This window comes from Oncorhynchus mykiss, chromosome 1, assembly GCF_013265735.2.
Source record: "Oncorhynchus mykiss isolate Arlee chromosome 1, USDA_OmykA_1.1, whole genome shotgun sequence".
In the NCBI taxonomy this organism is placed as follows: domain Eukaryota; kingdom Metazoa; phylum Chordata; class Actinopteri; order Salmoniformes; family Salmonidae; genus Oncorhynchus; species Oncorhynchus mykiss.
The window spans coordinates 31073921-31086515 of NC_048565.1; positions in this window are offsets into that span (position 1 = coordinate 31073921).

Genomic DNA, 12595 nt, shown 5'->3' on the forward strand with positions numbered 1-12595 from the left:
AGACGCTCCATTTAGTGTGATATGTTATGTTTTGGATGGTTACATAAGACAGATGATTTAAGGCAAAAACTGGGGTGAATGGGTGGGCGTATAACACGAACGTCTAACAACTCAAAGGTTGAGAGTTGAATCTCGTCACGGACAACTTTAGCATTTGAGCTAATTAACAACTTTTCAACTACTTACTACTTTTTAGCTTACAACTACTTAGCATGTTAGCTAACCCTTCTCCGAACCATAACCTTAACCCTTTTAGCTAACCCTTCATCTAACCTTAAGCCTTTTAACTAACCCTAAACCTTAACCCTTTAACCTAACTCCTAAACTTAACCCTAACACCTAGCCTAGCTAATTTTAGCGAGATAGCTAACGTTAGTGACCTATCAGGAATTATTAATATATCATACTTTTTGCAAATTCGTAACATATTGTAAGTTTAGCAAATTTATAACATATTGTACGTTTTGAAAATGTGGTACATATAGTACTAATTGTAATTCGTAACATATGATATGAAATGGGTGATAGATATCCACAAATTAATACATACCATACGTTTCGTACTAAATGGAGCGTCTCGGATTTATGTACAGAATAATATGAAATGCTATGAGACCAGGTTGAGGGAGAACAAAATGACTTCCCACCAGACAGAACACCGTCGGTTATATTTAGAGAACTGGAATATATCCAGTACTGTATGCTCAGGCTTATGTAAAATTCAAAGTTATTGTCTAATATTGTGGGTCACAATATTACTTAGGACATCTAGTCTGGACACAAAAATAGATCTCTGGTGCACTTGACATTTCAATTTCCACCTTCAATCTCCTGTTTACTAACAATGCATCTAGTGATGAAAAAGGCCTAAGTAAATGGATGTGGAAAGCACTCTCTCCTTTCGTGAAACAGACACTGAGATGGCATTAATATTCATCCACCGGCAGCCTGTTTTGACTAACCTCTGAGTCTCATTAGCATGGCGTACCCAATCATAGGCAGCCATCAAGACTGCGTGGGTGTGCACACAGCCCATCAGAACATTTTTAAAGGCTTTGTTCGTGTGTTTGAAACCAACTCTGTAGCTACAAAAGGACAGGTTTTTCTTTTTTTTAGATGATTCATCATGTAAGGTTATGATTTCTGTAAACAAGTATGTTCTCAGTGAGGTATGAGAAAGAACAAACTGCACTCATGAGCACATAATAAATAAACTAAGTCATAAAATCCTCTCATGGATCATTGCACTAAACACAGTTTGAACTTGCTACAGCAGTGATGACCGGCAGCACTGAGCTCTGATCTGAATCTCTGCTCTCCAGCCAGCACGCAAATAGAAACCACACAGCCTGACTGATGAGAGATTGATGTTCAATTAAATCAACAGCCTCACTCTCTGTGCTGGGTTTGCATGATGAAAATGGAAATTAAAACATTAAAAACATATAGATTTCCAAGTTATTGAAAACACTACCAACAAGGCATTGTGGTTAGTGTTATCCAACTGCTAGCAAGCTCTGATAGTACTAATGACATAGCCTGAGGACCTCACTGCTCTGTCGTTCGCTACATACTTTAGTCTGAGACTGCCAACATTGAAGTAATTGGTGTGATGAAGGACATGAGGGGCATTGTAAAAAACAAAGTTATCAGCGATTGGATGATCGCTAACCAATCAGAGTTACCCACATGGTCTAAGGCACTGCATCACAGTGCTAGAGGCGTCACTATAGATCCCGGTTCGATCCCGGGATGTGTCGCAGCCGGCCATGACCGGGAGACCCATGAGGCGGCGAACAATTGGCCCAATGTTGTTCGGGTTAGGGGAGGGTTTTGCCGGCCGGGATGTCCTTGTCCCATCATGCTCTAGCGACTCCTGTCGCGGGCCGGGCGCACGCATGCTGACACAGTTGCCAGTTGTACTCTGTTTCTTTCCACACATTGGAGCAGATGGCTTCCGGGTTAAGTGAACAGTGTGTCAAGAAGCAGTGCAGCTTGGCAGGGTTGTGTTTCGGAGGATGCGTGTCTCTCGACCTTCGCTTCTCCAGAGTCCATACGGGAGTTGCAGCGATGGGACAAGACTGTAACTAGTAATGGGATATCACTAAATAGGGGAGAAAAAGGGTTATATATATATATATATCAATCTCAGACAAATTATCAATGAACCTACCAGGTACAACCCCAAATCAGTAAACACGGGCACTCTCATAGATGTCATCCTAACTAATTCGCCCTCCAAATACACCTCTGCTGTTTTCAATCAAGATCTCAGCGATCACTGCCTCATTGCCTGCATCCGTAATGGGTCTGCGACCAAACAACCACCCCTCATCACTGTCAAACGCTCCCTGAAACACTTCTGCAAGCAGGCCTTTCTAATCGACCTGGCCGGGGTATCCTGGAATGACATTGACCTCATCCCGTCAGTAGAGGATGCCTGGTTATTCTTTAAAAGTGCCTTCCTCACCATCTTAAAGGGCATAGGGCATGCACCTATCAAAAAATGTAGAACTAGGAATTGATATAGTCCTTGGTTCACTCCAGACCTGTCTGCCCTTGACCAGCACAAAAACATCCTCTGGCGTTCTGCATTAGCATCGAATAGCCCCCGTGATATGCAACTTTTCAGGGAAGTCAGGAACAAATATACACAGGCAGTTAGGAAAGCTAAGGCAAGCTTTTTCAAACAGAAATTTGCATCCCGTAGTACTAACTCAAAAATGTTCTGGGACACTGTAAAGTCCATGGAGAACAAGAGCACCCCCTCCTAGCTGCCCACTGCTCTGAGGCTAGGAAACACTGTCACCATGATAAATCCACTATAATTGAGAATTTCAATAAGCATTTCTCTACCGCTGGCCATGCTTTCCACATGGCTACCTCTACCCCAGTCAACTGTACGGCACCCTCCACAGCAACCAAAGCCCTAACCATTTCTCCTTTACCCAAATCCAGATAGATGTTGTTCTGAAAGAGCTGCAAAATCTGGACCCCTACAAATCAGCTGGGCTGGACTATCTGGACCCTCTCTTTCTAAAATTATCTGCCGAAATTGTTGCAACCCCTATTACTAGCCTGTTCAACCTCTCTTTCGTATCGTCTGAGATTCCCAAAGATTGGAAATCTGCCGCGGTCATCCCCCTCTTCAAAGGGGGTGACAGTCTAGACCCAAACTGCTACAGACCTATATCTATCCTACCCTGTCTTTCTAAGGTCTTCGAAAGCCAAGTTAACAAACAGATTACTGACCATTTCGAATCCCACCATACCTTCTCCGCTATGCAATCTGGTTTCAGAGCTGGTCAAAGCCTAAGGTTTTCCATCAAACTAATTATCATTGCGTGATTAATGTGATGTAGTAAAGTAATTGAAATACGTTGCATAAGTAAACATAATCTACTTTTATTAAAAGGCGCAATATCTGTTTCTTAGTCATTAACTGTCGATTTTATTCTTTGATTGCTAATATATTCATTTGGAATTTGAGAATCATAGCTGGAGTAACGTTTGTACTATTAAAATTGGGCTATTATTCTTCTGGGAATTGCCGACAGTGACGTATTTTGATTTTACTTGTAAATGGGGTTTATTTGCGGAGAAACCTAGTTTTTTTTTTACATAGCATTGGTGCTTCAGTGGTAGAATTCTTGCCTGCAACGTGGGAGGCCAGTGTTCCATTCCCAGTCATTGTGCTGACTGAATTCTGAGTTTGTGATTGTAAAATAATCTATTTGTATGTTTTGCCTGGAAAGTTATGGTCGCTAGTGTTTGTATAAGATATAAACTGAACGTTTTAATAGCTTGTCTGGTTCAAATTGATAGAAGGGATAAATTGAACGTTTACAATAGGTTGTTTAGGTTAAATTGATAGACTAATTCAACTTAAAATAATAACCCACTGGGGGAAAAAGAAATATGAGAGTTAAGCTGAAAGTTGTGAGTGAGTAAGACTTTGTAAAAATATATTCTGATGGTTATTGATTCTTGGTTTGATTGTTTAAGTAACACCAGTTAATTTGAGCAGGAAAGTTCATGTAGTCTAACATTATAGTATGTTTCCATTATGTGGAACAATGTCAGGTCATTAAAGGTGATTGCTGGATTGAGTAGTATGAGAGCCTGTTGGCAGAAGACTAAACTAATATGTTAAGTGGGGGAGTATCATAGATTTTAATTATAGTATTGTTACCGCAATAGTCAAAATAATTTCATATGTTTTGGGGGATGAAAGCTTTGTGGATATGAGTGGGAAAAAATAATAAGTTTGTTTTGATTTTTATGCTGATGAGACAGCGTCAACTTTTGAAAGATTTTAAAATCAGGATTGGTTTTTACTAAATCTATATCAACAGGTTGAAATTATTAGGTTGCTGATTAAAAGTTTTTTTAGGAGTTGATTTAACTTAATTAAACATTGTATCATACGTATACATTTATTTGATTAAAACTTATGATTAATGATTTGAGATACAGTGGAATTATGATTAGGTTTGAGTTTCTGAATCGATGTAGTGTAAATGAATACTAACTAAGTGTTTTGTGTTTTCTCCGGGAAAATGGATATTTCACTGTCTCTCTCTGGAATGTTTCCAGGGACTATACTCTTGGGGAGAGTGAGTGAATTTGAGGCCATAAACTACCACATTACCAGCAGCATACCACCCTGCATACCATTGCTGGCTTGCTTCTGAAGCTAAGCAGGGTTGGTCCTGGATGGGAGACCAGATGCTGCTGGAAGTGGTGTTGGAGGGCCAGTAGGAGGCACTCTTTCCTCTGGTCTAAAAAAAATATCCTAATACCCCAGGACAGGTATTGGGGACACTGCCCTGTGTAGGGTGCTGTCTTTCGGATGGGATGTTAAACGGGTGTCCTGACTCTCTGAGGTCATTAAAGATCCCATGGCACTTATCGTAAGAGCAGGGGTGTTAACCCCGGTGTCCTGGCTAAATTCCCAATCTGGCCCTCAAACCATCACAGTCACCTAATAATCCCCAGTTTACAATTGGCTCATTCATCCCCCTCCTCTCCCCTGCAACTATTCCCCAGGTTGTTGCTGCAAATGAGAACGTGTTCTCAGTCAACTTACCTGGTAAAATAACGGATAAAAAAATTAAAGGGGCCTGGAAGTATTTTGTTTTAGTGCAAGGGTATTAAAGGTATTAAAGGGGCACTCACCACATGGGATTTTAATGAGTTTTTATTTTCTGACTTTTCATTACACATGCAAATTCTTTTGATAAAGGAATGTTCTGGGAACATGGAAATATAAAAATGTTGGAACTAGTTGATTATTGTTTGCAAATTGTTTAATATAGTGAAAAACACTGCTTTGAAGGGTTTTGTATAACCTATGACCTTCCGTTGTGGCTTGATCACCCGCATTGGAAAGCCATTTGGATAATGAAATTATGGTCATTTGTAATACTGCTTTCAAAATAATTTGTGTAATTGGTAAATATGCTTCTTAGACATATTTGTAATTTGGACCACTGTGAAGGGCATTGTTTTTAACTAAGGGTATGCTGCTTTAAGTCTATTTTCCTATGACCATAGGGGTTAAATCATTTTTCTTTGTGGAGTTTTTTTTCAGTTTAGTGATTTTAATTTGATTAGGTTAGCTGAAATTTTGTTTTACATTTCTTTTCAGTTTTGTTTTACATTACTCTCATACAGAGAGATGTGTGTAAAACATGGGGAAGGATTCAGTTTTTTGGAGTGTTTGAATTGAAGTTATACAACTTAAGTTATATGTGAAGGAGTGTATTGTATTGTTGAGTGTATTGTATTTGTTGTGTTTGTTTTGTTCTATTCCCGAGGTATAGGTCTAACTTCTTGATCCTTGGCTCTACGATGGAGTTGACAGTGAGATGGGGAGTATAAACCAATTTGAAAGAATAGTTTCAATAGAATGTTTTGATATTCTCTGTGAAATATGTTTAGATATGTGTATTAAGAATAATTGGTAAAAGCAATCATTTATCATGTAGTTAATGAACTGAACTAAACTGTTGTTCTGATCTGTTCTTTTGAGGTTATCATGAAAAGTGACATCAGGCGGTATCTTAATGCATGGAAGAGATAATTGGACCGAATGGTGTGTGTACCTCAAAACCCCCTCTAACTGGCTGAAGAAGGGTGACAAAGGCGTTGAAGGCTTTCCAAACCACTTCTACCGAGAGAAAAGAACCAAGCCAGAAATTGGTGTACAGTCTCAGATCTACGCTATCAACTGCTTTTCTTTCATGAGTCCACTTGGTGTGATCATGGAGGGGGGGGGTTGGTCAACTGTGCCATTAAAATTGTTTATACTTTTGTGGTATCAGGTTGATTGAAGAGGTCTACACCATGTAAATTGTAGTAATTTAGATTAAGAATGCATTGAGATACCGATCTGTATTATAATCATGATTAAAAAAGTGAATAGTAGAATTACGAGATAATTATACTGAATGTAAGTAAATCTGCTAATATTGATGTGTGTTAAATTGAGGATTTTACTTTGAGTGATAAGACAAATTTGAATCACTGAGGAATGCTATTCTAAATATTGGTTGGATAAATAGTTGGGTTGTTACTTATGATTTGGAATATGAATGATTTCACTGCCCTATGCTCTATTCCTGAGTATATTTCTGAGCATGAGGACTTAGAGGGATGTATGTCCTATATGTTGTGAGGAGGCCTGTGTTTAGACACTGGTTCTCATGTAACTTAAAGAGCATTTATATGTTATGTTTTTATTTTCCTCAAATTGATTATTCTGTGTTATTAAACATGTGCAAGTTTGTCTTGTAGAATAAAGGTTGTAAACTTAGTTTCAGAAGGGAGAAAGCTTACATATAAGCTAAGGTCTTTGACATTGAGGGGATTTGAATTTTTATATTGAGTATGTAATTAATATTCTGATTATTTAGAAGGGACAATGTCCCTTGAGAGGGGAATGTTGGGGAATAATCAGAATTGGTTGGTAACATAGGTAAGATGTTTTAGTGTTCATCATATGTTTGTAAGTTACTTCTCATCAGAATGTTATGTTTGTATAATACTGTGGCAGGGTTGCAGTATCTGTTCTATGTCAAGACTAAGTTGCTTGGGCCGGAGAGATGGGAGAGGTCAAGCGTGTATCTCTTGGCTCCACAATGTCTGTGTGCCAGTCAGTATGTCTCTGTGATCTTGTCAAGATAGGATGGATTTGATATATGCCTGTTGATATGGAAGATTGGTTTATGGTTCTGAGTTTGAGAAAATAACATAGTTTAGGAGACAAAGCTGAACGATTTATTATGTCCATGCTGTCTGACTATGTGTGTTTTTTGCTATTAAAGGATCTCAGCTGCAATGCGTAAGGGACTCTCAGAGAATTCATTGATAGACACTGAATTGATCTGAGAGTCACAGGGCTGTGATAGAGCTCATATAATTAAAGATGGACTTTGATAACTAACTCTGACTTGTGTGTGGTTTGCTCTCATGATTTGGTAAATAGAGGAAATTTCCACGACAGCAGACGACACCATTCTGTATACTTCTGGCCCCTCCTTGGACACTGTGTTAACTAACCTCCAGACGAGCTTCAATGCCATACAACTCTCCTTCCGTGGCCTCCAACTGCTCTTAAACGCAAGTAAAACTAAATGCATGCTATTCAATCGATCACAGCCCACACCTGCCCGCCCGTCCAGCATCACTACTCTGGACGGCTCTGACTTAGAATACGTGGACAACTACAAATACCTGGGTGTCTGGTTAGACTGTAAACTCTCCTTCCAGACTCACATTAAGCATCTCCAATCCCAAATTAAATATAGAATCGGCTTCCTATATCGCAACAAAGCATTCTTCACTCATGCTGCCATACATACCCGCGCAAAACTGACCATCCTACCGATCCTTGACTTTGGTGATGTCATCTATAAAATAGCCTCCAACACTCTACTCAACAAACTGGATGCAGTCTATCACTGTGCCATCCGTTTTGTCACCAAAGCCCCATACACTACCCACCATTGCAACCTGTACGCTCTCGTTGGTTGGCCCTCGCTTCATACTCGTCGCCAAACCCACTGGCTACAGGTTATCTACAAGTCTCTGCTAGGTAAAGCCCCGCCTTATCTCAGCTCACTGGTCACCATAGCAGCACCCACTCGTAGCACGCGCTCCAGCAGGTATATCTCACTGGTCACCCCCAAAGCCAATTCCTCCTTTGGTCGTCTTTCCTTCCAGTTCTCTGCTGCCCATGACTGGAATGAATTGCAAAAATCTCTGAAGCTGGAGACTCACATCTCCCTCACTAGCTTAAAGCACCAGCTGTCAGAGCAGCTTACAGATCACTGCACCTGTACACAGCCCATCTGTAAACAGCCCATCTATCTACCTACCTCATCCCCATACTGGTATTTATTTATTTTGCTCCTTTGCACCCCAGTATCTCTACCTGCACATTCATCTTCTGCCGATCTACCATTCCAGTGTTTAATTGCTATATTGTAATTACTTCGCCACCATGGTCTATTTATTTCCTTAACTTACCTCATTTGCACTCACTGTATATACTTTCTGTTCTCTTTTGTTCTACTGTATTATTGACTGTATGTTTTGTTCATTCCATGTGTAACTCTGTGTTGTTGTATGTGTCGAATTGCTACGGTTTATCTTGGCCAGGTCGCAGTTGCAAATGAGAACTTGTTCTCAACTAGCCTACCTGGTTAAATAAAGGTGAAATAAAATAAATAAAAAATAACTTCTAAAGTAATTCTTCCAAAGCATATAACAACAAATTGTGTGAGGGGGTGGGAATGGGATGATTTCTCCCTTCCATTCTCCTGCCATTGTATCGGGCAGTTCAATGGTGAGAAATGTCTCAGTCCCTTCAGCAAAAATGTTGTGCTATCCAGGAGCCCGAGTATGGGACATCAATAATCTACCCCCAAACATTATAAACCAGCATCAGGAAATGTAGTTTATCATAGTTCATGTGGGATTCAATGACATTATGAAGAGCAGCTCAGAACAGCTGACGATGGATTTTAAAGAACTGTTTGGGTCACTACTTAACACCAACAAACGCCTGATAATATCTGGCCCTCTGGCCTCCCTAAATTGAGGCATTGAACGGTTCAACAGACTTTTAGCCCTCCATAACTGTCTACGAGACCATTGCAGCTCTCTGGGTCTAACATTTGACAATTTTGAGACCTTCTGGAAATAAAGTTTGTATTATAAGGAGGATGGGATACACTCAAATCATTTGGGCTCCTGGATCCTTTCACATATTTATAAGGCTGCGTTGAGACAATAACTTACTGTATCAATGACCCAATCCCAGCTCATTTAATTCCTACCATTGTGTCGCTGAGTTGTCATAATGCTTCAGCAAATGTACATTATCCCAGGGGCGCTGGAAGACAATGTAAGTAACCTAATTTATGTCCCTCTTACTGCCCTGAATGCCTCTGCTGATCCCACAGCTATTGTATGCAGTAATCATGTGCCTATGAACTAGAGTTATACTGTTAGCACTGAGGCGGTCTGCCCTAGTAGTATGCACTGTGTGCAACTCACCCTGAACGAACCTAAATAACATGAGCATGTCTACCTCTGCTAAGCATCCCAGTAAAGCAATAAAATCAATTAAGCATCCCAGAAAGGTGGCCCCACAAAAAATGCAGAACACTGCTTCTACAGTATTATGTGAAGTATGATTTATTCTACATGGAACTGTTACGCTTGAAAGTTATCAAAACACTTTAGAATATCTACATAAGTTCAGCAAATGCAGTCTTCTCATATTACTCTGTAGGCTACTGACCAATACAATGCTTCCTCCTGGAGGAAGCTTTGAATTGGTCAGTAGCCTACAGAACGGTATCAGAAGAATGTAATTCCTCCTGCATCTCACATATGTCTGTACTTATTGAACTCTCCCTACTGGACCCATGTTTTGAGGCACACTGTCATATCTAGGCTTGAGTGTCATGCACCTGTCCATAACCTGTAGTACATTAGATAAATGGGAGACTTGAAGACACAGAGAGCTGTGCATGTCAGTGTGTGGTTAGACAGCCAAAACCTTTGATTTGGCCAAATAGAATGCCATTCTAGTTCTGTTTAGACAGCTGAAGCTGTACTCTACAGTTATTTGTATTTGCTAGGTAAGTGTAGGCATACTGTCTTTAAGCACATCAATATGATATTTAAAGTATAACGTGTTTTGTCTCTGTCACAGTTTAGTGTGAACCCCTTATAACTCCACCTAACAAAGGATTTAATGTTCTCCAGCACACAACACCAACCAGTGGCGGTTCTAGCTTGTATGGCTCCCTGGGAAAACCTTCCCCCTTCAGCGCCACCCACTCATTTTTATTCAGACATTTGGAACACCACAATTATCATAACATTTAAAACTACAGTGCCTTGCGAAAGTATTCGGCCCCCTTGAACTTTGCGACCTTTTGCCACATTTCAGGCTTCAAACATAAAGATATAAAACTGTATTTTTTTGTGAAGAATCAACAACAAGTGGGACACAATCATGAAGTGGAACGACATTTATTGGATATTTCAAACTTTTTAAACAAATCAAAAACTGAAAAATTGGGCGTGCAAAATGATTCAGCCCCCTTAAGTTAATACTTTGTAGCGCCACCTTTTTCTGCGATTACAGCTGTAAGTCGCTTGGGGTATGTCTCTATCAGTTTTGCACATCGAGAGACTGAATTTTTTTCCCATTCCTCCTTGCAAAACAGCTCGAGCTCAGTGAGGTTGGATGGAGAGCAATTGTGAACTGCAGTTTTCAGTTCTTTCCACAGATTCTCGATTGGATTCAGGTCTGGACTTTGACTTGGCCATTCTAACACCTGGAAATGTTTATTTTTGAACCATTCCATTGTAGATTTTGCTTTATGTTTTGGATCATTGTCTTGTTGGAAGACAAATCTCCGTCCCAGTCTCAGGTCTTTTGCAGACTCCATCAGGTTTTCTTCCAGAATGGTCCTGTATTTGGCTCCATCCATCTTCCCATCAATTTTAACCATCTTCCCTGTCCCTGCTGAAGAAAAGCAGGCCCAAACCATGATGCTGCCACCACCATGTTTGACAGTGGGGATGGTGTGTTCAGCTGTGTTGCTTTTACGCCAAACATAACGTTTTGCATTGTTGCCAAAAAGTTCAATTTTGGTTTCATCTGACCAGAGCACCTTCTTCCACATGTTTGGTGTGACTCCCAGGTGGCTTGTGGCAAACTTTAAACAACACTTTTTATGGATATCTTTAAGAAATGGCTTTCTTCTTGCCACTCTTCCATAAAGGCCAGATTTGTGCAATATACGACTGATTGTTGTCCTATGGACAGAGTCTCCCACCTCAGCTGTAGATCTCTGCAGTTCATCCAGAGTGATCATGGGCCTCTTGGCTGCATCTCTGATCAGTCTTCTCCTTGTATGAGCTGAAAGTTTAGAGGGACGGCCAGGTCTTGGTAGATTTGCAGTGGTCTGATACTCCTTCCATTTCAATATTATCGCTTGCACAGTGCTCCTTGGGATGTGTAAAGCTTGGGAAATCTTTTTGTATCCAAATCCGGCTTTAAACTTCTTCACAACAGTATCTCGGACCTGCCTGGTGTGTTCCTTGTTCTTCATGATGCTCTCTGCGCTTTTAACGGACCTCTGAGACTATCACAGTGCAGGTGCATTTATACGGAGACTTGATTACACACAGGTGGATTGTATTTATCATCATTAGTCATTTAGGTCAACATTGGATCATTCAGAGATCCTCACTGAACTTCTGGAGAGAGTTTGCTGCACTGAAAGTAAAGGGGCTGAATAATTTTGCACGCCCAATTTTTCAGTTTTTGATTTGTTAAAAAAGTTTGAAATATCCAATAAATGTCGTTCCACTTCATGATCGTGTCCCACTTGTTGTTGATTCTTCACAAAAAAATACAGTTTTATATCTTTATGTTTGAAGCCTGAAATGTGGCAAAAGGTCGCAAAGTTCAAGGGGGCCGAATACTTTCGCAAGGCACTGTATATAAATGTATACAAAAATAAGACTGAAATATCAAAAGTAGTAACAAAGAAATAAAAACAAATGTGTTGATTTGGCACTTGAGCATCAATAACGTAACCATCACCCCACTACTGTCAACCAAGAGTGAAGACTAAACCAATTCACCTTGGTGTGCAGACTGGTTTTATATTAACAATTTCGCACAAACCAGAAAAAAAATGCAACAATATGTCTGTTAAACTATATATTCACACTATCATGAATGAATTGTGGTTTATTAGGTAGCATTTCGTAGTGTGACTGATTTTACCACTCCCCCTCCCTCGGGCTTCCAGTGGGGAGATCTGAGGTCAACCTACCCCCACCCCATCTCGTACTTCTGAGTGGGAGACCTTCCCAGGAAGTATCTGCCTAGCTCACAAACTAGAATGAGGGTGCCCACTCCGACAAGGTTAATTGACCCACAGTTCCACACAGTGACATATCATTGACGTGCAAATGAGCAATAGAATTCAGATCCCGCAAATGTCACCATCCCGATTTTATTGTGCAGGTGCCCCTTGTCACCCCGACAAGATGCCGC